General features: G+C 40.6%; 1 long non-coding RNA gene across 4 annotated transcripts; it reads right to left on the bottom strand.

Moving 5' to 3' along the window:
* Nucleotides 1–27,991, bottom strand: LOC120512817. Of its 4 annotated transcripts, none has more exons than XR_005630133.1 (4): nt 27,879–27,991; nt 9,056–9,304; nt 402–540; nt 1–269 (listed from the first exon to the last, which is right to left on the bottom strand). It is a non-coding gene; the product is annotated as an uncharacterized LOC120512817 (long non-coding RNA). The 4 variants fall into 4 exon arrangements; XR_005630131.1 differs by lacking the exon at nt 27,879–27,991 and adding an exon at nt 11,305–11,496; XR_005630132.1 differs by lacking the exon at nt 27,879–27,991 and adding an exon at nt 10,834–11,031.

Here is a 27,991-nt window from a genome sequence, read left to right as displayed (position 1 = left end):
TTTGAGTCATTATTTTATTTAGCTTTTTTAATTTTCCTACCCAAATCAAGTGCTAAGTCACCAACAGACATAGCATCAGAATAAGGCAAGCTTTCAGGGCCCATGTGTGGCAGTAGCACTGGACAACAGGCAGCTGTGGCTGTACAGTGGTCATTGTTCTGTGCTGTGGCTGAAGTCACCTCACTTCAGATCCAAGTCAAGGCAAAAGTCTAAAATGGCTGTTGGACTAGATAATCCTCATAGGCCTCTTCCAGCTGAACTATTCCAGTCTGAAAATGAAGCAAAGGTCACAAACAAATAAACATTTTGTTGCAGAGGAAAGTCGGTGAATATGTGTTAATAGAACCTGGCCTTAGGAAAAAAGGAGAGGAAATCCAGAGAGGAAATTACTATTTCCTTACCTAATCCAAGCTTTGGAAAAAATTTTAAAGCAGACTATTCTCCATTCAGATTTGAGGTGGGGCTGAGTGCTTTCAGACAAGTGTTGGTTTGCAAAACACACTTCACACCTCCTACGATCAGTGTATTTCACTGCAATTCCTAAGAGGCAAGAAACGAGATTTGGCTTAGACAGAAACCTCAAATACTTCCATTAATTATGAGAGTTATAAGGCCAATAGTGACTTAGGTTTTGACATCTACATCCACAATCACCTATTCCTGGATTTTTGGCACCCATTTAATTCCACACACAGTTGAAGAGTGCTTACTGCAGCTCCTGCCCGCTTCATCTCTGTCTGTCATTGGAGAGAAAGTGTGATTTTCTTGTAGAAAACTCTTTTACAATAACTCTTTCATACCACCTGAACAGTACAAAGGGAGAGGACAAAAACAGACTAGATACTTGTTACTGCAGCTTTGTGAGAATACAGACACTGCATGCTCAGAAACACAAAAATTAAATTAATGTACTGGTTAACACTATTGCTTTCATCAACAGTAAAAGCTGGCAGCAAACTCTTCCCAGTCTTCGCTTCCTAAAGGAAAACTGCTCCTCAGCAAGAGCTTACCGCACCCTTGTGTTCCGCCAAACTGTTTTTCTCAGCCAGGAAAAGAGAAACGAATAATTACAACATGGAAAACACTTGCTTTTGCTTTGACCAAGCATGCCTTTGAGTCAGCTGTCAAAGGTTTGTCACATGGTGACTGTTCCTCATCTGGGTAACTAGCGAGCTACCATAAAAAGTCCAGTATCGCTGGCATTAGGTTGTTTGTCAAGCTTGTAAGGCAGTTTTCTAAATCAAGACATCGTATTACCAGAGGTCAATAGATTGCAATTTCACGCTTGATTATTTTCCATGCTCCTTCTAAAAAGCTACTTGTTAATTTTCAATTTCTCAACTAAGCCTTAAAGATATCAAAAATATTTTGTTCCAGTAGGACACCCATTCTGCTGCCTTTTCTTGCTTGGCTTTAGCATTCTCAGCTTGTCACCCCAGGAAAGGGCAACGCTGTGTTCCCTGTACCATGTTCAATTTAAATCTAATTTTTCCATTGCAACTTGCATCACAAGTGTAACTCCTTTCTTTTCAGTCATGGAAGACTTCTGTAACTCAATTCTGAACGGTAAAAGTATTTAAGATTAACTGGGAGAATAAAAACAAGTGTATATTTTAATACCTTTTTTTTTTAATCTTTTCTGGCACCCATTTTATAAGACAGACTGAGAATAGGCCCTAAGGAGTTTGCAGCATTTCATGACAAATTGTAATTGACAGGCCAATTAAAGAAGAAATACCCTCAACAAAGCAGAATCTGTGAGCCCAAACATCTTATTAAAGAGACAGGCCACCTAATTAGCTTCAAATGGAATTAGGAGCTTGTTCCGTGTTTCTTTTCCAATAATATGGCCCTCCCAATTATCCGTATCCTGTTTCATTCATTTTGACTGTAAACACCTTTCCAGTATAACAGATCCCTTCTTAGTTAGTGTACAGCAGATGAGATTTGACAAAGCCATGGTGCTGTTATTCTCAGTTGGGGTAACCCTCTTTGGTGTTTTCCCTGCTGCACCACAGCTGAGAATTATGTTGACCAGCCAAATGATTATAGTTTCTGGAAAAGTAATTGGGAAAAAAAGGGCCATATAGAAGTGGCATTTCTAGGCATGTCAAAGAGCTATATATTATAGACTGCCACAGAGCAACAGTAGAGTCTGCAAGGTGGAGACAACGTAAATTCTGAGATAGCTGTAATTTTCCAATTTAACCCAACCAGTAGATAGTTTTCATAGTATCTGTTCCAGAAAGATATATAATTCAAATGATCTTTTAGTTGCTTGGTTTGCATGTGCTACATTCAGGAAAAGGAAACTAAGCTGGGCTTTGATAGCTCAGCTGAAATAACCCCTGGTAAATGTTTTTGACCCTGTAGCAAGAAACAAGTAAACAAGACATACAGAGCATATTAAAGTCTTGACTCTTCAAGTTACTGACACATTTGGTGGTGATGACAGTTTAGGGGCAGGAAGATCATATCTTGTACTTAATACTCATTAGTTCAAGGCTCCACAACAATCTTTTACCAAGCATAAATGATATTATCTCTAGATAATATACATCTGACTGTTAATTATACCACTTGGTCTGGTATTAACCTTACAAATATTGGATAAAAACAATATTAATGCATTTTAAATTCCAATATTTGGCTTACATATGGTTGTGTAGTTTTCCCATGTATGTGTACCTAACAGGTTCTATATTCTTAGTTAAAGTAGAAGGATGAGCAGCCCTGAGCCTCTCTAGACTTCTGTGGTTAAATTGCTTAGCAAAGTTGAAATTAACTGTTTATAATTTTGGGAGTAGGGAAAACTTTTCAAAATCATTTTACTGAAAATGCACAAGGGAGGGATCAGTTGATTAGTTCTCACAATAATGATCCATAGCCAAGAAAGCAGCCCTGGGAAGTGGAGACACATGGTCTTTCCAGGCTCAACTTTATAATTTACCTGTTAAGTTCTTAAGTAGAGAAGGACTGAATTCAGTGCTTCCAGTACTCAATGAGCCTTTCTTTGCCTCGTGTCCAGGGATAAGGATGGCAGGGGTGTGAAATTTGGTTTGAACTGCTTTCTTAAATGGCCAAAAAATATTTCTGGGCAAGCTCACTAAAAAAACCATACAAACAATAGCACAAACAGTAGCTCATTTTTTGCTAAACAGCTGTGAGTCAACAATAAACCATCCAGGCAGGTAGAAGCGTTGCATTTTGGAGTTTTGTACCAGACTACCTAAACATAAATAAACTCCAAACAATAGCCAGAGTTGCTGGGTAGCCACTTGATGCTTCACAGTTATTCTCATTATGTTACAGGTTAAGTAGGTTGCGTGTTCAAAGGCAGCCTACCAGCAGACAGTTTGATTAGCTATTTCCAGGCTGAAATCACCCACACAGTTCACTTCTTGAAAATTAATTCTGTGCAGCATATGTATTGTTGCAGTCACAGAAAAGCTGTTGTTACGATCCTGACGCGCTTGTTAAGATTATACCAAAATTTGTATGAAAGGGATGATTCCATCTCTTTCTATTTTTATTTATAATATACATTCTCTAGTCAATGACCAAGGGATTTAATTTTGGAAGGACATGGTATTCTCAAGCAAATATGATCATCGTGTTGTTTGATGGAAACATTAATATACTTCCAGGACTGTGTCAGGCAGAAAAGCATGTGAATTATTTTACACATCTGCCATTTTCTAACTACATGCTGACATAATGTTTATATAATGTGGGTAGGTTGATTAAAATCTGTTGTACAAAAGAGAACATACAGTAGCCCATGCTTATTTTTGCCTTCCATGTCTAATTGACTGGCAGCATCAGTGGAGAGATGAGAACAGTGCTACTGATTTAAAGGAAATTTCCCTAGTTGTTCCTAAACATCTTTCAATCAATGAAACAGTAATACTGGGTTTGAACTCAGTACAGACTGCAAGTGTTCTTCTTGGAACCACAGCTCCAGCTTCCCTAGTAATGCTCCCAGTTTGCATTTAAGACTTCCCAGTATATCCAGTTCCCTGGTTGTGGCCACTGAAGCAACTTAGTCACTAAAGAAGAATTTTATGGAAGTGCTTTTCATAGTGAAAATTCCTTTGCTGGTGTATCATATTTTTTTCCATACTCTTTCTTTTCTTCCCCTTATCATTGCAATCAGGGATATTTTCAGCTCAGATTATTATGAGGAGAAGGATACAACATAAATATCAAAGGTGCTCTTCACCAAACTTCTTCATCAAATGTAGGTCCAGAAGATTTCTCTCTACCATGACAGACACCTTCCAGCCAGTTGGATGGCCAAGAAAATAATAAAACTTATCCATGCAAAGCAGATGTCCTGGAATACCTCATTACTCACAGGTGAGTGTGGGATTCCCTAAATCCTCGTAGCATCCCAGGAAACTGCTTTTCTTTGCAGTCTTCACTCATAAAACTTTGCAGCTTATTAGTGGACTTTTTTTTCCCATTCCTTCTCCTTTTTCTCCAGCACTCTGAAATATTTTTTTTTTTTTTTACCAGCTCTGGGAATTCCTTTGTCCTGTCTGCTTTCTGAGGGTACTTTTTCCCTTTCAGTATAGTCAGGGTCCTCTGTGTCTGGAGCTGCATGGTGGTCAGTAGCCTGAATTAGGCTGGCATTGTTGCAGTTGTCAAAATGAGCTTGACAAAAAGGATACACTGGCACTAACAAAGTAATAAAGCTAATTTCAAATTATTAGAGGTGGCTGATTACACCAATCTCAAAATTTGAATTTTGACCAGGAAGAACATACAGAAGTGTTTCTACCTGATATCCCCAATACATAAAATATTCAAATGTTTAAAGTGTTCATATTGTACAGTGTTCAATGTCCAATACAGAATTATTTCAGATGTTCAGAATTAGAAACCTGCAGTGCATGCTTATCTGCAGATATTTTCCTTCATTAAAATATTCTCTCTTTCATTAACTACAGTAATCTCTGCTGTTCTTCTTCAGAAAGGTTTGCCCAAGGTGCTGTTACTCTTTAACGTCTCCTATATCCCCAAGGATTATGTAAACTGTTGCCAACTCTAATGCAACAAACAGCAATTATTAAAATTCTGTTCATTGAGGAAACATAAGCAAAAGTTGTTTTGTTTTCTGTGGGAATCAAATCAAGCTTAGAGATCCATTCACTGCATTGGGTAGCAAAAAGAAACAACATGCTGCCTCAGAAAGTCAGGAGCCTAAACTGCTGTTAGAAACTCTTTTTGGAAAGGTTTCTGGGATTTTGAGAAATACCTTTAAAAAGAAATCACTGTTGTACTGCTCTTTCTCATAAACACATTAATTGATTGGGAAAAAAAAAAGGGAGCATACATCTCTGGGAAGCAAGGCTTGGGAGGGTGAAGTGGAATGGATACCTCTCAGTGGACATCTTGTAGGCTCACATTTCACAACCCTGTCTGTTCCCATCAGTTCCAGTTGCTAGATTAGTTCCTATTAAGTGTTCCGTTTAACTCCCTATTAAGTGTTCCATTTAACTCCCTCCCCTGTACATTTTATGCCACACTGCTCCTCAGAGGACAACTTGATCTGTAACAAATATGACTTGCATACAAGACTATGTTTTGACATAGCCATATAAAAGGTTTTTTTGCACATTATAATGAGAAGACCTGTGGTAAAAGTCTCACAAATTGGTACCATCCATAAGACAAATACACAGAGATGTTAAAAAAAGTTCATCTGGGCAATTAATATGACAGCTTTTTGGAAATAGGAACAGCTATAGATGTGAAATAACATACATGGAAGTATTTATTATTTCTTTAAATTAAAGTATAAGTGGCTTTTTTTATTTGGAGAAATACATTGCACCATTTAAATAAGGGCACAAAGTTGCACATTCCCTGGCTCTGTGAACTACAATCTTCACTACTAGAAACATTTAACTGAGTGTTCAGGTCCCTGCCTGTTCAAGAGCCCTTCCTTAAATGCAAGTGTATATAGCAATACTTAAGCATAGGTTAGGTCCTTTTCTCAACTGCCATTCACCTTTTTTAACTTAAAATACCTGTTCATTTTGTGCAGAAGTAATTAGCTGCCATCACCCCTTGTGACCAAATGAAAATATAGGATTCAGTTTGGTTGAGGCCAAAGCTGCTGAGGGCAACCAGGTTGGCACATTCTAGTAGGGAATAAACCATTCTGGTCTCAGCATTTCCCTGGAAGCCTTTCACCTGTAAATCCCAGGTGTGAGTGAGGTCAGCCATGGCAGCAGTAAGCAGCTGTTGCCTCTCAGGACTGCAACCCAGCAGGGAAATTGAGTTGGTGGTCCCAGCCCAGGCAGTTGTGCATGGCAAAAATCCCCAGCATAAGCAATATCCTTGATGGCAGAAGTCACATCAGAAAGAGCCAGGACAAAATTAAGCAGGAAAATACATAGGACCCCACTCTCCTCTAAACAGGAGGGAGAGGAGTAAAGGGAAAGGTTTCTGTAGCAAGTCATACAAACGAATAAGCATGGTAGGAATCAGTGACCATGCTCAGGCTGTATTTTTTAGATGCACAATGTCCAAAGAAAACCTGAGACACTTCTCTAGACAAAGTTAAATTTTGCACAAGGAGAGAAACAGAACACAGCACACTATATGGGCATTCTGGAAATATTAAGCATTCTCTAACAAATTCTGAGGCACAGTTGCAAAAGAACGAACTGGTCCTGTGTTCCTTTGGGACAGATGGGAAGCTAGTGACTTAATAACTTGTTCTTACGTCACCTAGAAAATCTTAATCACAAATTCAAGAAAAAGTTGAGAATTACCAGCTTTCATCCCCGATGAAGTCTTATCAGCAAATGCATAAGTACTGCAAAGGCTATCTCACAGTCAATTTTTCTTTAATTCACAAGATGGCAAAGATATGGAAGGAAAAAGCAGCAGAAAATTTCCTTTCCCCACCTCTGAGGGAGAAGGGAAACTGGTTTATTTTATCAGAAAGATACAAAATGGTTATGGCTGATGATGCAGGGACACTCAACACAGTGAAAAGCACCAGCTATTAGATAACCCTCCAGCTCCTCTCCTCTAGCTGAAGCACGTGTTCCCACATCGTCTCATGCACATTCCCAGCCACCTATAATTAATTACTTTCAGACCTGCCTCCTTCCCCTAAAATTGACAGATGTCAGTGGTTTAGCACAGGTCTGCCTGGATTCATCCCCCTGCTGTCCCAGCCTCTGCCTGGCTGCCCCTGCAGGAGGCTGGCCAGCATGGTGAGTTAAGCCTAAGATTCTCAGGATTCCCCACAACATAACAGCAATGCTTCAGAGAGTTTCTGCAGCTTGTTATGGGGGATGCCGTGCATGGTTACCAGAGGGTATATTTTCATTTAGTCTGAATGCTTGGCACCCTTGGACCGTAAACAGAAGCCTAGGTAGAAATAGATGGAATTATTTACTTACACGTCCAGTGATGAAAATGATTAGTCAATTAACTTTACTAATATACAGTATCTTGTGAGAAGATAAGATGTCAACAGACAAAACTAGCTTCCAGGTCATGTCAAAAAGAACAAGCCCTCTGATATTTACATTGATTTATGGTGAACTATGACAAGTATGTAAATTATGAGAGTTCCCTTTTATGTTTACATTTGTGCATTTTTCTTTGGCTATTTCTGATGACAAACAGATTAGTGCAGCTACTTATAATTTGATATCATTGACAGGAAAGCATTCAGCCTGGAGAGATATCCTGCAACCCCATTTTCCTGTACTACAAGAGGCTGAGGGAACCATGTTGGTAAATACCTTCAAGGGGAAAATGGCATCTAAAATTGGCCACAATGACATTACAGGGATGTAATGAAAAAAAAAATGCAGATTAAAAAAGTGTATAACATGAGATACGTTCAATTAGTTATTCAGTTCATTTAAGTAGTCCAACTGGACAATTATAGATGGCTACCAATTCCATTACATAACCATGAAGCAATGTGTTCATGAGCTTCTATTTGTGCTACTGTATCCACCCGGGATGTCTAAATCTCTTTTCAGTTCACTTGCACACTGGAGTTACTGAACTATGGTCCTGCATGCTCACCACACAACTTAATTTCTTGGTGTCTCAAACCATGGAGGTGCTTCAAGCTTCCTCCAACTGATTGGGCAGCCCAGGAAGTGAACATGGTGTGAACATGGATAGCCCTGACCTGAGTTTACATTCATTTTATGCAAATGCAACTTCATCCTCTCACTGTGCACTCCCACCAGCCTTAGTCTAAACTGCTTCTCTAATTCTACCAAAAGAAATAGAGCCCTAGAGATTACAATCAAGCAACAGGGTTCCTTCACACACATAGATCTGAGTGAAAATGTTTAAGGAACTAATTATCTCTGAATCAAAACTGTCCCAAATTCTGTTTGGCAAAAGTCGTGTGAAGAGTTCTGCCACTGGAACTCTATGAACTCTCCATGTCTTTGATTTCAGTGGGCTGTTCTGGTGAAGAGTAAATCCAAGTAATATGCTCTCCAGAGATCTTTACCCTTTAGAGATTTCCTTTGAACATTCACATTCCATCTTTGGTGACTCAAAACAATTTGGACTCTCTTGAATATCAAAAATCCTTTCAGAAACGAAGGTGATTTACTCCAGCTGATGGCCAACATGGAGTCCAGAACATGAGGAGCAACATGCCTACGCTTGTGTATATGAGCATAAACCCAAAATCTGCCTGCATCTTTCTTGCCACTTCTGTGCATCCAGACACCTTTTTTGCTTTAGCACCAACAACTCTGGCCTAGAATCAGCAGCCAGCATGTTACTTGGACCTGATTCTACCCTGAACTTCTCTCACATGTCTGTAAAAAAGTTAGAAGAAGGTTCAAAGCACAGTCTACCTTAGCACAGGCAGAGCTGCCATCTGCAATTAAATTATTTGTGTTGGAGGCTACTTACAAAGCTATCCAGTCCCTGACACCCCCAGATATCACCTATGAAGAAAACTACACATTTCAACACTCCCAAAGCCTGAATTCAGATCTAAACTTTGAGCAGGTTCACAAGTATAAAGATCATGCAAAAAAACTCTCACCTGGGTGAATCCTGAGCATTAGCCAAGCACAGTCACAATTTCTTCAGGATACAGTAGTATTTCTATAGCAGCTTTCAGATGAGTGAAGGGGAAGAGGCAAGGCTACACTATTGATATTTGCCTTCTCTTACAGCTGCCACATGTTCCATCCAGTGACATCCTCTCTGACAACTTCACAAAGGTATGGCACAACTGTTGGACCCCTTTAGGCTGCTTAAAGGTCTGAGGGTCTGGGAGAAAACCTGGAAACTACAAGGAAAAAAAAATATTTTTTTTCACTTTTTTTTTTTTTTTTTTCTGTGAATGTCTACCGAAAGAAATCAGAAAGCTTTGAAAAAAAATTTGAAGGAAACATTTTCCACATACAAAAGATAATTTCTCTTGGAAGAAACAGTAAGAGAACCTCTAATGTCTTTTTCTTTAAGGATGTAACTGCTGAACATCAAGCAATCAATAATCTACCTATGAAATTAACCTTCCACATGACATTACTCCACTGAAAAGCTTGCATTTTCCTTGGGTCAAATGGAATTGTGTATTGTGTAGTGTTAGCAATACGAAAACATCTCCATATACATGTTCATGAAGTAAAGCTGAGTATTACCTATTAGATAAATTTTCATTATTTAAACACAAAGTACACACGCGCAAATACAAAGTTCTTAGGAAGGGGTGATGTAGTTGGACAAACACATAAAAGAGATTACTATTCTTGCAAAACTTTAATCTCTTGTGTTCTTAAACCAGCCAGGATTAAGCACTTGTATTTCCACTACTTCTAGTAGAAACATACACTTGTTCTTCTAACTTAACTGTATAATTGACATTCTCAAAATTAGGAAAATTTTCTTTTGATAACAAGCAAGTAGCCCACATTGGTATTTCAATCTTCAGTTATTAGAAAATAAATTGCTTCAAGAAAACCTGAAAAACATTGTGGAGGGATGTTACTTCCTAGAGCTTCAAAACTTACAGAAACTTTGCACCTCCAACTCTAACTAGAAGACAAAAAAAATTACCCAGGGCCTCAAAAAATACATTTAATAAGCGGCTGAACAAATAAGCTGTTTTGACCTCTTGGTTTAACCATGAATATAAGAGGAAGATAATGTCTTATTTTATTAAGCAGAAGCCATCTGAGAAGTTGAAATGAAAGAAGAATCAAAGATTCCTGTACTGTAAGAAAAATAACCATTGCCAGGATAATAGATAGAAAGGAAGAAAACAAGCGCTTAAGTCACTGATTCCAAGAAGCACTAGGTCTTATCTGTTGACAGGAATATCTACACAAATCACTTGGAGGCAGGTCATTGTGTTCTGCCAAATTGCAAGTAACAGAAATAGCGTAAAATAAAAAAGTGAGCTCATCATGTGAGCTCAGTTATCCTACTGGGTCCTGAGAAAAGTAACTTGGAATAAGAATAAGGGCTGTGGAAGTACCCATCATTGGGTATAGTCACAGTCTGGTTAAACACCCAGTTCTCACCCTCTCCATGGCTAAGTCACACAAAACAAGCCACGGGGTAAAAAAACCCAGCACCAATATGAACAAAAAACAAACAATACTAATTTCTTCACATATTGTGATAAAGACCAGATTGATAGCTATTCATTTTAAAAGCCAGAGTATGACATGCAGTCTTATGTTTACAGATCCAGCTCAGCAAAATGTCTTCTTTTTAAACACGGACTTCAACCCCAAGAAAGAGTTCGCTGTTTGAAAGCCTGGCATGATTAGTGCCAGAAATTAGAGTGTTTCAGAAGCACGAGATACATACTACTATAAAAGTGTAACTTTGCAGGACAGCAACAGGCACCTCTCCTCTTACACAGGGCAGCTGCTCCAGAAATACTCCCTTGTTTACCGCCGGCAGCGCGCACACAGAGTGCACGCCTCCGCTCCTGCGCCGCGTGTAACGAGGGGGTGCGTGCCTGCCCAATCCTCCTGTCAGCAGATCTTCTCGGTTTTCACTTCTTCTTTGCTACTTTACAAACTCTCAGCTATTTTTTCCCGAGCCGTAACACGGGGGCTCTTAGAGATTATTGCCATTCTCCCCCTGCCTGTCATACACCTTGTTTCCAAGTATGGTCACTATGAGGGGACTGTCGCTTGGAGCCTTTGTGGAAAATTAATGGCAGACAGGAAAGGGCAAAAAAGACAGGACAGATGGCTCTGTCACCACCACCAGCCTGATGCCATGAGAGCTCTTCAGTGCCTTTGCAAATGCCACTCTGTTCTACAGACTTACTCTGAAGTTGATCCAATTGCACCCTTGGCAGCTGTCTTTCTTCTTTTTTATAAGATTTTTCCTTGTCCTTTGACTTCCCAAGCTCATCCACGTGGTGAATTCAAAAGGTCAGTTTTTAAATTAGTGACTGGGTGCTGATGGTCTGAAATACTGTTTAACTATAAACCTATTGGCATCTTGCTAGAAGTAGTGTTGAATAGTGTTGTTAATAGGGCTTGTTTACTTGTTGGTTAAAATCCAAATCAGGTCAGCTGAGACTCAAAGATGCAGTGAGTAATCTTCTAATTCAAGTAAGCAAAGGGAGTGATGTCACCTCACTTTATTCTTTAAATGGCATTCTGTCTAGTTTCACTTTCACAGTGAAACACACACCCGTAGTATATTGAGTGCACACTGGAAGCACAGAGAGATGCCTCTCCTTATGTGAGCAGTGCCAGACAAATCGTGGTTTGGTTTATGCACATACTTGAGGGAAGATACACTTAGGATTTTATGTGTTTAAAACAAGATAAACAAGGTGAATAAATTGTGATGTGATGCCCGGACATAGAGTCTGCAGAGAGAAAGCTAATCCCTCTGGAGGACTGGGGTTAAAATTTCTAGTTATGTAGTTTCAACTGACATAACTATTGTATTTATAGGAGAAGTTCTACACTGGATACATCCCAACTCGGTTTGCTGTTAGACAAGAACAATAGTGTTTGCAAAGCCTGGCATGTTTGCATAATTTTATTAATTTGGGGAAAGCATTTCCAGGTTTGGTCAAAATTTTTAAAAAGGGAGAGCTAGCCTGATGACCAGAAGAGCAAGTGCTGTGGTGTGATTCAGGGTGGAATCACACCTTTTGTCTAAGTGTGAAAATGTGTAACAGTCCCAAATTTACAGACAGTATTTAACTGTGGCCACTTGGTGTGAGGGAATACCTGAGATCTTGAATATTGTGGGAACATTAATGGGAATTCTGAGGCAGAAGCAAACAAACCATCTCTCACAAGGGATTCTTCCCATTCCTGTATCTCTGAAGGTACAGGCATTTTCCCAAGTACCAGGTATAGCTCAGGCTTGACGCCAGCTTTTCCCATGGTGGTTTTGTGTTGCACACGAACACTACTGAGTACTGGAAAGTTCTTTGCTGGAAACCTAGTGACAGATTGCCTTCAGGAAGTCAACTGACACCCACCTACTGCAGTGGAAAGAGCTTTCTCTATTACTGTGACTCTAGAGGGAGGGATATTGCCATCATACCACTACATCATGCATAGTCAATAATGTAATTCCTTAGGCAGAAGCCTGCTATTTCACATGCCCAAATTTTGTTTGCCTAATCAAACTCATCTTCAAGACTGACTCAATTAAATATTACAATGTTGAAGTTTTAATATAAAATGAAGATCCAATCTGGGCAAAAAAGAATTATTCTGTAGCAACAGGTTACAACTATGCCTTAATATGAAGTATTAAAAGAATCTACATGATCTGCCTTGAAAATGAACCTGAAATAATTGAGCTTACTATGTCATAGTACAGAAGCTGCCAGCACCAAGATTTATTACTTTAATGCACATATCAAAGACCACTTTGTGATAGCCTGCAACAGGGGTAAACCCTGTTTTTATGAAAACAGAAGCTGAGCAAGGAATGTAGTAGCAGGATTTCAGGACTATTAATGCTAAAGCATTCTTCCTATCATAAGGATGTTATTGATTACTTTTCTAGATTCACCTGAATCACTCAGCATTCCTCCTGTTTTCTGAGCAAGAAGAAGATGTAGCTGAGTTACACTGTTTTCAGCAGATCTTATGTGTTCTTTGTGTTCAGACAGATTAGGATAAGAGTGAATTTTGTCATTTGCATTTTACGAGGCCAGACAACATACAGTGACAATGCCACTTACGAAGTTAAACAGGGAAAGGTGCAAGTCATTGTATGCCGACATGTCTGTTTAAAAGAAGGTGGTCCTATCTCATCTGGGCTTCACTGATAAGTCAGTGCTTAATGCCATGAACAATAAACACGCTGCTTAGATGCAAAGCATGCTGTAGACATCACTGCTGAATCTGCTGTAACCAAAACAGCATCCCATAGTCATCCACTTCCAGGCCTGGAGGCACCTTGTTTGTGTGTTCTGCGTCCTGTCCTAATTTTAGTCAGAGTCTGAAAGCAAAAAAAAGATTGCTGAGAAAGGCATAAAACCCTAACTGCTGTCCAATATTCACACTTGGAAATGGATGTGCTGAATATGGGAGGTGTCCTGTCACAGTCTTTCATGAATGAGCTTTAAACTGTGAATGTAGGTGTGATTTCACGTCTTACATTGATGAAACAGGCAGCTTCCATGCTCCCTAAATTCATTGAGGACCATCATCTTTGTCTTTTCCAGGATGGAATAACATATCTGCCTTCCTTTCCTGATGTGTCTCGTGATCCCTGTTCATCTTCCTTCTCATTTTTCTTGAAACCTTTCCCAACACCCCTACTCCCCCTCTTTGAGTACTTAAGTATTTTGTCCTTCCTTTGTCCAGCTGTATGACTTGGCTCTCTCGACCCTGGCCTAGATTTGGCATTTCTACTTGTTGTCCTTGCAGAATATAAATAATAAAGTGTTGTCAATAGAAGACAAGCATGGGACTTCTGTTTTTGTACATGGAGGCTTTTGTCCATGTTTCCACCTGCTAGATATCATTTAGACATATCAAAATGCATCAGATAATTTCCTACTATTACATTTCCTTGTCAACAAATGCTATAATCCCCAGAGGAAGGTTATGTCATGATGAACGGGAGGGAAGAGCCTTCTGTAATCGTCATGGGAGGACAGACACTGTGCCATTCCTTAGCTCCTCTTTCATGTCTCAGAGGCGTGGCCTCCTTGGCAGTGTTTAATTCTTACTTTGTGTTCCCTTTTTTATATGGCAATAATGATATGTCACCACCATGAGATCTCAGGAGATGGTTGCAGAAGGAGTTTAGGAATATCAGGTTCTTAGGCAATCCACAAAGCCTAACATGAGGTTACATTTTCCAGGCTGCAAGCCTGAGTCAGGTGCTTGATGGAGGGTAACCAAATAGCATCTGCCAACTTAGAGAGCACTTTTGAAAAACAAAGGTGTCGTTAGAGTAAGCCCAGAGTTATTTGCACAAAATTGGACTGGAGTTCCTCCTCTTGGCAGCAAGCATTGGTGCTTGTGAAGAGTCTACATGAGCCTTAATGAATGAGCTAGGCAAATAGAAAGTACTTGTAATTTTAATTACTTCATTTAACAGAGATGAGGAAAGAATATTTTTCCAGAAAGACCCTCAAATCTGAAGATGAGATTTAAATTTTGGTGGCGGCTCCTCAGTGTCAATGTGCATGTGTGATAAGCTCAGGATCAAGACTGTCCACTTTAGGAAAAGACAAATCCATTGTGAAGAGGGAGATGGAGACCCTCTACTTAAATAGGTTCAACTGGGAATAAAGTATGTGCTGCCTGGACTGCAGGCTAGAAAGGAGAGTGCTGCCTGGTGATATAGCCAAAGTGAACCAAGAAGAGCTCCAGAAACAAATGAGGGTAGAGACAGTGCCTCTTCCCCTCAACCATGTCTCCTGTTTTCTCCTATTTCCTATCCCACTCAACATTCTGGAAGAGCAATGCAACTACTGCCCGTGTTGTGGTGAGAGAAAAGAAAGAAAATATTTAAAAAATTATTAAGTCTCTCCATGTTCACTACACCAAAATTTAAAAGTAACACTAGTGAGCTACTGCTACAGATTAATTGGAGAGAGAACAAGATCACACCATCTCTCTTTTCTGCTAACGAAAAGTCTGTATTGATAAGCAAAGACCAAGACTTGCCTTTCACAGAATGTCATCCTGTGGATCAAAAGTGATATGGAGACAGAGACAGTCACGTCAGAGTGACAGTGGACCCATTTCTGTGCCTACCTGACAAACAACTGCCTTGTACTCACTGTAGCCTGGGGAATGCAGAAAGACAAGGGCTGCTCAATATAGCACCTTGCCAATCTTCTCTTCAGGTACAATGTGTTGCAGCAAGAGCTGAAAATAAGGTCATGTACAGTGACTCAGAAGTCATGTTCAGGGTAAGAAAATATCAGAGAGGAGGGGGAGAAGAATGGGATGGCTGCATGGGCCTGGCAGAGAAAGTGTTAGACATGAGGGCTATATGAACATAACATGCATATGCCATTAGGAAGAGAGAAAGCTTGGAATAGACAGGATGCCTAGGAGGACAGAAGCAAGGTGTTAGATAACAAGTTATTAAATGTCAGGTGAATGAAAGTGTCTTCTACACCAGGTCAGGTGAGTGCTAGTTAATTCTGCCTGTGTCAGCAAAAGGGGTAAGAACTTACAGCTGCTCTTGAAAAGCAGTTCCATGAGGTTGAACAAGATGACTGTACTGCCTGGACATTTAGAGCAAGAGACATGGTTTGTATGATGTAATGGTTACAATGCTTTTCTGAGGCACATTTATGCCTTATGACAATAAACAGGGGAAACTTCCCAAAGTGCCCCTGTCCATGGCAGGGGGGTTGGGAATTTTGGGACTTGTTGATCTTTAAGATCCTTTAGAATCTAAACCATTCCATTCTATGATTCTAAAACCATGGAATCTGGTACTGAAATTGCAGGATAGGAAATCACATTATTTACTTGAATAACTTCTGTAAAAGAAGAAAAATTATCAAAAGGTAAAGCTGATGTAAAATGTGCATGAGTGCAGCCTAAGGAAAAATGGGTGGTGAAATATCATGTGTCCCCTCAGGCAAAATACAACCAAGGGCATGATTACCTTGAGGCTCACCTTCCTGCCCACTGGAATTCAGAATGTATTGTTTTTTCATTCATCTTTACCTGTTCTCTAACACCAAAGATGCAGTGCTCTAATATTCCTTCAAAAAGCCTGCATTACCATGATAAGCTCATGGATAACCAGCACCTCTCACCATACAATTGGTTCTTGTTTTCCAAAAGAAATATTCTAAAAGGGAAGGCAGCTGATCCAAATTTTATTTGACTCAATGATTTTAGAGGTGTTTTCCAACCTTTAGTATTCTATGATTCTAATGTTTTATTAATCCATTTGAAAATACTGTTTAGCTACTATTCATGAATTTGTTTTTGGAAAAGCTCAAGAGCCAGAAAAATCACATTTACATTTCAGCGCTACAGAGGAGTGAAAATCCCAGAAAGGTTCACGAACAGTTCTGAACATGAAGAGGAAGTTCCTCTGGTCAACCTAAACTTGTCACCTTTTGGGAACAGTTTCTTGAAAAGTGAGCAAGAATTGATTAAGGATCTCCACTCCACACAAGATTTAAGCAAGAATTTAACTATGATAATAATTCACAAAAGATTGCAGGTGCTGTATTAAGATTGCTTTTCTTTCCTCCATTTCACCAGCTCACTTTGTCAGGAATTATGCAGAGAATGTTTTTTTTCAGGAAAGGGTTCTCTTGATGGCATGTTTGCAGGAATAAATGTAGAGAATGAGCACATTTTTAAAACATTGCCTCCATGGCAAGCATAATATACTGTTCTGTCAAACCAATGGAAATAATTTTCCTGTATTTCAAAGTGGCCCTGGGAGTTCAGAGTATCACTTGGCCACCATCAACTTTTATTATTTGATCTGACTCTTAGAACACTGGCAGTTGCAATTAGCCAATATATGTATCCAGAAAGACAAGCGTCAATAATGTCAGCCAAAAGAGATATGTGAGTAGCTTCTGTATATAGATGACATTTGTTACTACTGTGGGGACTGAGATGAATAGCTGTGTGTGAGCAGGATCTTCATGTCTGCATAAGAGCACCTTAATGACAGTTTGGCCATCTACACTGGTAGACATTTTTAAACATTTTTGGGAACCAAAATCAGTGTGCTGCTTAATTCACTCAGCAGACTCAGTATACATTAAACTCTTGTTATAGGAAGGACAAAAGAAAGCAGGAAACAACTCAGAGGCATCAAGAAACAGCACCTGGGCCAACACTACTTAGGCCAACTGGTAATAGAAAGTGGAAAAAGTGATACCCAAAAGCAACAAGAATGGATTTTTTTAAATTATGCAAAGTCCTTCTACTCAATTAAATCTTCTGTGTTTGAAATTATTTAGCATCTCAAAACAAATACTTAATGTGAAGGCCAAAGTATCTAAGGAAGACTTAATCTTAGTTGGGAAACAAGGATAATGTGGACCCATTGCTAGGTGGAGGGAAGACCCCAGTAATGAGGATGCTGAATAGCAGCTACTGATGCCTTCTGTGCATCAATCTTCACTCACGAGACCAGCCCTCAGGCATTTCTGTTTCAGGAAACCAGAGTAAAGGAATGTTGAAACGAAGACTTTCCCTTGGTCAAGAAGGATTGGTTTGGAGAACATCTAGGCAAATTTTATATCCACAAGTCCATGGGACCTGATGGGATGCATCCATGAGTGCTGAGAGAGCTGACAGACTATAGCCAGGCCATTCACAATCATCTTTGAAGACTCACAGAGTTCAGGAGAGATGCTTGAGGGCTGGAAGAAAGAAAATGTAATCCCAGCCCTCAGAAAGAGCAAGGAGGATGACCCAGCGAACTACTGACCCCTCAGCCTCACCTCAAACTCTGGAAAGATGATGGAGAACCTCATTAGATGCCATCTCTATCCGTATGGATGACAAGTTGATCAAGAGTAGTCAGCATTGGTTCACTGGAGGTAAATACCTCTTGACCAACCCAATTGCCTTCTGAGATGTGGCAGCTACCTGGATGGATGAGGGGAGAGCAGTGGATACTGTGTACCTTGAGTTTAGAAAGGCTTTTGACACTGTCACAACATTCTCCTAGGCAAACTCAAGAAGTGTGGCCTGGATGAGTGGACAGTGAGGTGGATCGAGAACTGGCTGAACAGCAGATCCCATAGGGTTGTGATCAGTGGCACAGGGTCTGGTTGGAAGCCTGTCACTGGTGGTGTTCCCCATGGATCAATACTGGGCCAGGTGCTGACCTGCTGGAAAGCAGCTCTGAGGAGAAGGACCTGGGGATCCCGGTGGACAAGAAGCTGTTCATGAGCCAGCAGTGTGTCCTTGTGGCCAAGAAGGCCAGTGGCATCCTGGGCTGCATTATGAAGAGCATTCCTACAGGTCAAGGGAGGTGAACCTGCCCCTCTACTCAGACCTGGTGACACCACATCTGGAGTGCTGTGTCCAGTTCTGGACTCCTTAGTAGAAGAGAGACATGGAGTTCCTGGGGCTGGTCCAGCAGAGAGCTACAAAAGGGACTAGAACATCTCTCTTATGGGGAAAGGATGAGAGAGTTGGGCCTGAGTTTCAAGAAGAGATAGCTGAGAGGGGTCATCATCAACATCTATCAGTATCTCTGAAGGGGGTGACAAGAGGATGGAGCCAGGCTCTGCTGGGTGCTGCCAAGCAACAAGACAAGAGGCAATGGGCAGAAACTGATGTACAGAAAGTTCCATGTGAATGTGTGGAAGAACTTTACTGTGCAGGTGACTGCATGGTATAAGTTTCTCAAAGAGGTTATGGAGCCTTTCTCAGTGAACATATTCAAGCATCACCTAGACACAATCTTGTTCCATGTCCTCAGGGTGACTCTACCTGAGCAGGGAGGTTGGATCAGATGATTACTGTGGTCCCTTCCAACCATACCCATTTGTACACACTTTTTGAAACTCTATATTCTATTAAAACATTTTATATTACTTGACTGAAACATATGGAGCAAAGTGTTTACATCTTGAGATTTAACATCTCACCAGTGAGGATGTAATTATAATCACAAACCAGGTCCAACTCTGTCAGTCCTCTAACCCTGCTCCACTTGGTCACAGTCCCTTTGCTAACTGGACAGGTTGCTTCTGCCTTGCCTGGAATTTTCTTGATCTTCTCTTCTGAGTGACAGCTGTTGGCACCCTACAAGCATGGGAATTTGCTGGCATATTGTGGGTCAGAGAACATGATGGAGAAGAGCAGAAAAGCCAGGTGAGACCCTGCTAACTGAGAGTGAAGAGCACTGTAAAGAGAGAGAAGAGGAAGGAGGTTTTTCCACCAGACCTGAAGGTCTAATATTTTATTTTCTGTACAAATAGTAACCAACCCATGAGCCATTTTCTGCCTGGACTATGTTGATGAACCTGACTGCAGTGGCAAAGTGTTAAAACACCCACACACAGGCTGACATTCAGCAATAAGCAAATTCGGGTGCCAACACTCACAGCTACTTCTCCGTGGTGCCAAGTAGAAGGCAGTAATATCTCAGGTAATCAAAAAGTCTAAATTACTTCCTTGGGGCTGTGGCTACTGCTTTAGTCCCCAGCTCCTTCCATCTGTCTCTGTCTGGGCTTAGCATGAGAACCACACTGGGTGCAGACCTGGAGTCAGCTGCACCTCACTGTGCCCTGAGCCCAAGACAGGTCTGGGAGCACTGTGCTGAGGTGTCTGACATGGATCTGCCTCTGCACCCTCCCATCCACAGGGTCGCACATGTTGTCACACTGAGTTGGCACTTGGAGTTTCTCTGCCTGTGAACTGTCACTTGTACCCACAAAGAGTAAGCAGCCCATGAGTAACAGATGCACTTCCAGTGGCAAAGTTTTTGTTAGACTGGAATAATTTAAAATACCAGATTGTTAATAGCAACAAACATTTGTAAAAGCACCTTTTGTTACTGCTCTGCTGTTTAGTAAGTGTATTTCTTATTAATTCCAAGTAATCTGCTTTGTGCTGTAACTGAAGATCTCTTGGAAACTTCTGCTTGAACAGTGTGTCAAGAGAGGAGAGGAGAGGAGAGGAGAGGAGAGGAGGATGTATTAAATTGAGCTATTCAAAGATTTTAAAGGCTGACCTGATTGGTTAGTTGTTCAATGCAAAGGGAGAAAGAAAAGAGGAGGGGATGACAATATTAAAAAAGTAGAAGGAAAAGAGGAAGGAGGGGAAGAAGGAGAGAGGAGAGGAGAGGAGAGGAGAGGAGAGGAGAGGAGAGGAGAGGAGGATGTATTAAATTGAGCTATTCAAAGATTTTAAAGGCTGACTTGATTGGTTAGTTGTTCAATGCAAAGGGAGAAGGGCCCTGTTACACAACAGAAGGGATCAGTTTGCAGGACAGCACCATCAGACTTCTTGGTTCAGCATGGTTATTGAGCAATACAGATGTCAAGGGTGATGAAGGAAGGCTGTAGTTCCTATATGAAAATGCACGTTCATTTCTTAAGCTCTCTACAATTATTCATACATCAACCACCACCATAGCCTGCTCACCCAGCCTAATATTCCCTGGCTTTCTTGGATATACCTCAACATGTAGAAAAGGCTTAGGACAGCCAGTGGTCTTCATTAATGCATTCACGGAGGGTATCTCAGGCTCTAGGGAAGTGCAATAAAGCTCAGAGAAGTGAATGAGATCTTGACAGACAGATTGCCATGGCCAGTGTCACTAGCCAAGCAGATGAAAGTAGGTGTGATAACAGCAGAAACAATTATAATAGCTATAAGAGTACTGCATTCAAGAAAGTCATCCAAATGTGCACAAACGTTTTGACTGACTTGTTTTTGACAAATGGAAAATGCTTCCTTATTAACCACCTGCTCTGTTGCTGTTTCAATTGGAAATAAACTTTCCCAACAAAAGTATAGCTCTGTGTAAACCAGATGTCCTGGTTTGTTATTCTTAGAAATTTTCCATCATATAACTACATAATGACAGGGTGAAGAGCCAGGGCTATGGATTTCTACCATGAAAAAATAATGGCATAATCTTCTCTTTAGCAATCATTATAGGAAGTCTTTGGTCAGAAGAAAGCCAGAAAATCCTGCTAAGTCTTCTCCATGAAGCAGATTAGCTGCTATCTGAATTATAGTAGACCAAACTGATGAATTGCACATGGCGCTGACATTAAATCTTGGTGTGTCTAGATCTTTTCTGGTTTTTAAATATGTCTACCCTCAGTTGGAGAGTTAACATGTGTTGTCACAGGGCAGTTGCCTAATTTTAACCACTAGTGGAGCTTGCTTATCCTGGGCCAGAAATAGGAGGCCGAGTGATGGTCATATGTCTGACAAGGAGCCGGGCAGTGGGCCAAAACACATTTGAGCTGGATGGAATTTCTTGCCACTGTGAAAATGCAGTGCTAAATCTTCCTCCCCCACTCGCCTCTTTACACACAAGTGGATCCCTCTAGTACAGTGAACTGTCACCCGAAACTAACAAGGAGGATGTGTCTCCCAGCAATCTGAGCTTAGGTCAAAAGTTCACCACTTGCCAGCCCCCTATGCCAACTTGGACCAAGATTTCTGGAATGGTTAGAAAAATATTTTAATGTAATTCACCTTGCTATGCTATTTCATTAATAACCTCTAAAAATGCAAAGAGTGCGGCCTTAAAATTCCTTGACATCCTCAGCATATGACTAATAATAATGAAACTTTCTTGCTGTCGGCAGAGCCACTCTGTGAACGCTCTGTTTTCCCTGGAGTTTCATGGAGCCTTTAGCAAATGCAGTACATTTGCCATGTCCATTTTTTACAGCATAGTAACTTTTGTTCAGCCAGGCTTGCCTGATCTGGCTCTTTGTCCACCCCCCCACTCTGCACTCTCCTTCCTCCCTGCACTGTGCTATTTTTCTCACAAGAATACTTTTTACAGGCATAATTTGGACGTGCGTGAAATATTCCTTTACATGTTATGTCTCTCTTATTTTCTCTATATTAGCTCTGAGTCCAGCCTCTCACTGTCTACCAAAATATGTCATCCATGCAAGGCATGGGGTTGTTACCAGTCTGAGACTGTGTGTGCTGAGTGAAAAGGCTCAGTCCTCAGACTGGGACAGACCGTGTCTGACATGCCATTATATAACATGAAACCAATGTATACAAGACTGTCTTTAAGAGTACATTTTACAGAGATCCCTATCTTTATATCTTGCTTCAAGCATTTATTTCTAAAATAGCCTTTGGGGTGTGGATGAGACTCTGCTCACTGGGGCTAAATCCAGGGCTGTGGGATTGTTTTCGAAGCCACATCTGCATCCAGGCTTCACAAAACAGGACTTCAAATAGGGCCAGGACTTCATAAAACATGGGATGGTATCTAGAATTAAAGTAAATATAGATTCAAATTTTCTCTTTGCTCCTGATTTTTCCCCAATGGCAAAAGCAGAACAGAGAGTCAAAACATTTTTATTCTCAACACCTCCAAATGAGTAAAGAAATAGAAATCTTACTACAATATTTTAAAAGCCTATAGCAAGGTGCAACTATGGTGTACACAGCGTATTCCCTATCAATCCTTCATAGGTCTGTCTCCACTGCATATCCAAATCTAACAGGATCATGTTTCACAGCTTCCAGTTGACATGTGAGTATTTAAAGATGCCGTGCTAGATGACTGGAATAGATCCTTTACCCTACCAAAGCCTCCTTTGGACCTGGGAGGTCTGCAAAAACATAGCTCTTCTCTGGATCTGATGGTTTTTCCACCATGAGAAGCAGCTGAGGTCCAATCAAGTGCGCTACCATAAACCATGAGAGGTTGTAATCCAAACATATTCTCTCCAACAAGCTTAGCCAGAGGAACAGTTCCCTGAGGGCTGTCCCATGCCATGACCAATTGCCCAGCCACTCTATTTTGCATCCAGAGATCTGTTCATACCCCATTCATAGCACACAAAAGACAAACAGGCAGGTTCAGAAAAGTGTAGTAAGGAGAAGTGACTAAAAACTATTTTTATGTCTGGATGACCTTCCACCATTAACTATAAATCATCCCTTTCCCAATGAATCCTATTTCTTTCCTAACCTTGTTCCCCTGTGCCTGTCTCAATTAACAGTTCATTTTTAGATTAAAGTTGTGCCATATGCACTGAGAGTTTATTTCCAAAATCTTCACACACTAACAGATGTAATCTTTTAGCACAGGTGAGACTGATTAGTGAAAGAGTTTTCCAGAGGTGAAATGAGTGTGGAATATTTTTTCCTCAATATTTCCATATTTGCTCAGTATTTTCCTATTTGTTCAAAAATTTGGCTCAGGAAAAAACCTGAAGCATTCCAACCTGCTCTAGAGGTAAGTAAATACTAAAGAAAAAAACCCAAAAATTTATCATGACAGATTAATGACCTTTTTATGTCCAGAATATTAATTAACAGATGCAAACATTTCTAGCCCCAGATGCCTTAGATTTTATAATAAGAAAAAATTAGATTTTGGGAGTGAATTTTTTATGGCATAGACATCTGATTTGATTTGTAGAAAATAGACAGACTGGGTTTCCTCCAAACTATGTGCCACTGATACACTTCCCCCAGACATTGCCATATGAACATCAGCAGTGCTTTTGGGTTTTTCCACACAGGTTTTGGCCAAAGTCTCCAATCATCCAGTTGTATGTAATGCAGGAGCAGCTGCAGTCTAAGAGGATTGGAAGTATTCCCTTGCAGGCACTTTCTAGGAACACCTACTTTCCATAACCTCTAGGAAAGAAAGAAAGACCTGCTTCTGGCATCTTCTAGTTTCAGAGAAACATCAGCTGCTGGCCTGGACACACTCTTCATGTTGAGGAAGTTTTTCAACTGAAATGTTACATTTTACATTTTTTTTAAGAAAAGCACCCCTTTCCCAATTTTTAGTTAATAATTTCATAGTTTCTGAAAATCTTCATCTTCAGACTTTCATTACGGTTGTCAGAGAAGGAAAAATAATATTTGTGTGTATATCTAGATACACGCAAGACTATTGTGTGTGTATATAGATATTAACACGATATACACACAATATCTATCTATCTATCTATCTATCTATCTATCTATCTATCTATCATCTATTATGTTTCTATACACGTATGTGTGCATGTGTAGTTGCATACATAAACATACATACACTTCTTAACCACTTTTACTGCCTCCTTCACAACCGTCCCTCTGTGACAGGATGTTAGAATAACTTTATTTAGCATTACATCCCATGTGACTGACACACCAATGGTGTGCCATTCTGAGCCCTCACGAGCCCCTCCAAAAGAAAGGGCTTTTCACCCAGAAAAGCCAAAGGTACATGTATTGTATGCAAGCTGATCAGCAGAAAGTAGTCAATACATGTAAACCAATCAGTAAAACAGTCTTTTAAAAGAGCTGTGCATATAGCAAGTGCTTCTTTAGGCTTATTCTTACTGCACTTGCTGTTGGCCCACAGTGCCAACTCTCAGTCAGCATGTTTCTGGAAACTTCTTCTGAAAAACAAGCCCTATTCCTGCACTCATTTTCTTCTCCCTTCCCTGCCTATAGCAAAGCATTTCCTTGTTTGCAGCACTGCTGCTCACTGGGGGTCAGGGAGTCTGTGAAGCTGGAAACCTCAGAGCACATGGGAGCAGGCTGTTAGAAGCATTTTTCACACATCAACAAGACCTGCCCTGTGTAGTTTTACATAGCGTGGTGTGAAAAAAGGTTGCAACAGCCAGCTGGCCATCTACACCAGGAATGCTGCTTATGCAGGGCTAAGATGAGAGTGCAGCTTCCCAGGAAAATGTCCAAATGCAAACTGGGCCTGCAGGAGTGAAGTACACCTGCTGAAGGCACACAAAGAGTGAAGTCCCACCACAGAAACTGAAGGAACCACACTGGGATCACCAGCTGGCTCCAGCAAAAAGGGTGGAAAGGAGGACTGTGGCAGGGAAGGGAGACATAAGCTGAAAGATCCCCTCTGTGAGAGAAGGGTCATCACCAAAAAGCAACAGCATCAGGGAAATCTCTGTCAAAACTATCAAATACAACAGAACTAAAGAGTGGTCAGTTACAGTGCTTATAGTAATTAATGTGTGATAGGCATTTTTAAGGGTGTTCCAAAAGTTCCAAATACAGGTAGATTTCCAGTCCTTCTTGAACATGAATTTTAAAAACAAGAGAAAAGTATTAACTCAGTTGAGCTGTGGGAAATTAGTGTCTTAGGTTTTGATCAAGTGTTTCTACAAAAGACAACAGCAACCTGGAAACATGAGTCCCTCTAAGAGACTGGAGGTGAATTTTGTCCATGAAACTGCTACAAATTATCTTTCAGGCTACCTAACATGCCCAAAAGACAAAATGCTCTTTCCAGTCTTGATTTAGAAGTTTCCCAATCATATCCCTTAGATTTGAAGGTTTGGCTTATAGATGTTAGCTGCTCAGCTTCTCTTTCCATGATATCCCTTTCAAATTGTCTCTGCTTAGGTATTTGATAATTTTGAGAAATTTGTATAATAAGCAGGTTGGTAGGTAGGTAGGTAGGTAGGTAGGTAGGTAGGTAGGTAGGTATTAAATAGATAAATAATCTTGGTAGCCATAGTCTAGCAGACACATAAACTACACCTTTCAAAACATTTGGAGCTCTTCAGTGTGAAAAGCACTATATATTTTGGGCATATTTTCACACATACTTTAAATATTTTTTATTCTTTCTTAAAAGCAAAAGTATTGACTCTAATGATAAAGAAACTTGTAACTGATTTGCGTTTTAGAACAAATTGTGAGTACAGAAGAACACAGTTGAAGAAATAAATGTGTTGGTAAAGAGATAATTCTCTTTTTACTAAGTCAGTGAGGATGATAATTTTTTCTGCTGTGTTTCATCTATGTGTGAAATCGCTACTTCAGCATGTGTTCTCTGAGATGCAGAAGAAAACAGTTCTGGCTAAAGCACATAAAGCTAGTTGGATAAAACCATGCAGTGTCAGGATGCCCTGAATACCCTTTGGAAAATTCATTTTACCCTTGTGCCAGCTTTCTCTCATCTATGCAAAAGCTGTGAGGCAGCATTACTGATTAGGAGATTAACACATACAATTCATGGAGTAGGAGTCATCTTGCTTTTCTCACGTAAGAGGAGCATACAGAAAGGTGCCACAAGACAGTTGCTTTTAGGATCCTGTTGAAAAGATCCCTGAGCGGGGTAAACTAGAAAACACTGAACTGATGGACCTTATTTCTCCAGGGCAACTGACTTTTGACACTGTGTCAGGACAATGCACAAAAGTAACATGAGACAGAACTTGCAACCAGCTTCTGAAGCTCCAGTGAAGAGCAGGACACAGACCCCAACTTGGCTGCAAGCAGAAAAGAAGCAGTGTAACCATAATTCTGCACATTTAGAATGCAGAGCAAGAGAGAACATAGGAGCAAAGAGGTTATATGACATCTTTTCTGATACTGGCTTCAAACACTGTAAATGCACTTGCAGGTGGTTGGAGCGTGGCACCTGGTGTGTTCTGCTGAATGATAAAATTTGTCCACCACCATGTGAACACACACCTGGGAAAGAGCACAACACCCAATAATGGGGGTGTGGTTGCCCCCAGAGCATGGCAGCAAGCTGTGCTCCATGTAGGAAGAGGAAGAGCAGGGTGTCCCATGAGGCAGGAATGCGAGGACTGTGGAGTTTGCTTGGTGCTGGAAGGCGAGAGACTGAAATATGGTTTGGCACGTGCCAGCTGGAGCCACACGCTGAAAGACAAGCTCCAGTCCTTGGGCGTGCAGGGGGCTGGGACAAGGCACATTGCATGTGGGAGGGAAAAGAGCTGTAAGGGGTTCCTGAGTACCCTGATCTTCCTCTGGAGCGTGGAGCTCATGGCAGGCTTTCCCTATCAGCTTTTCTTGAGTGTTTCTGGTTGCCCTGGAAATCACCCTCAGCTGCTGCTTCATCACCTACCTGCCTTCCCCAGGAAGGTGCACTTGGGCTCCTGTAGGCAGCAGCATCCCTGCACAGCAAAACCACTAAAGCCAGGTCCCAGCCTATTCCCAGGCTGGAAGTAAAGGAGCAAATCCGGACAAGAGGCACACAGACTGGTAAAATTGTCCCTGTGACCAGTACAGTACAATAGACAGTACAACAAAAATTGATGCCTTAATGGTGGACAAGCCAGTTTATTTAATGCAGCAGTTGTATTATTTCAGCAGACAGGCATGCAGAAATAGCTTTAAGCTACCTTCCTCTTGCCCTCTGCATTTGGTCAGCTCTTCAGTTTTCATACTCTCCTTTACAATAAACCATGCTTCCATCTCACCAGAGAACTAACTGTCTGTATCAACTTCTGAAAAATGTCGTTCAAAAATTATGCCAGATTCTGAGGTTAAATGAATCCTGTCTATTAATTTCTTGTGAAGTGGCAGCTTTCATACTCTCCTTTACAATAAACCATGCTCCCATCTCACCAGAGAACTATCTGTATCAATTTCTGAAAAATGTTGTTCAAAAATTATGCCAGATTCTGAGGGTAAATTAGTCCTGTATCAATTTCTTGTGAAGTGACAGCTCCAAGTATGTGCTAAACCATGTACTTGGCTCTTACCAGCTATATACAGAACCTCAACCAAAATTGAAAGGCAATTTTTAATGTTTTCCTCAGTTGGGTTATCTTTCTGAAATGAAAATTGTATTCTGTTACCTTGCTATAAAAACTAGATCTGCATTTCAAAAACTTGATTTGTTAGAATAATATCTCCATCAGTTAACTAAGTAGATAAAAAGTTCTTTAATGCACACAAGCCTTCTTCAGCAGAGGTACAAGAATAGTATTCTTTCTGTAGGCTCATGGCTCTTACCTGCTGTGCCAGCTCACTGACTGATTCATATGTATGTGTAAAACTCTTGGCAGTTCAGTTCTCACCTCAGCATGAGAAGAGATTCTTCTTTAAAAAGTAGGACCATCCTGCAT

This window comes from Passer montanus, unplaced genomic scaffold (assembly GCF_014805655.1).
Source record: "Passer montanus isolate IOZ18808 unplaced genomic scaffold, ASM1480565v1 scaffold79, whole genome shotgun sequence".
In the NCBI taxonomy this organism is placed as follows: Eukaryota; Metazoa; Chordata; class Aves; order Passeriformes; family Passeridae; genus Passer; species Passer montanus.
The sequence above is the reverse complement of the archived record's forward strand: the minus strand, read 5'-3'. Positions and strand labels throughout refer to the sequence as shown.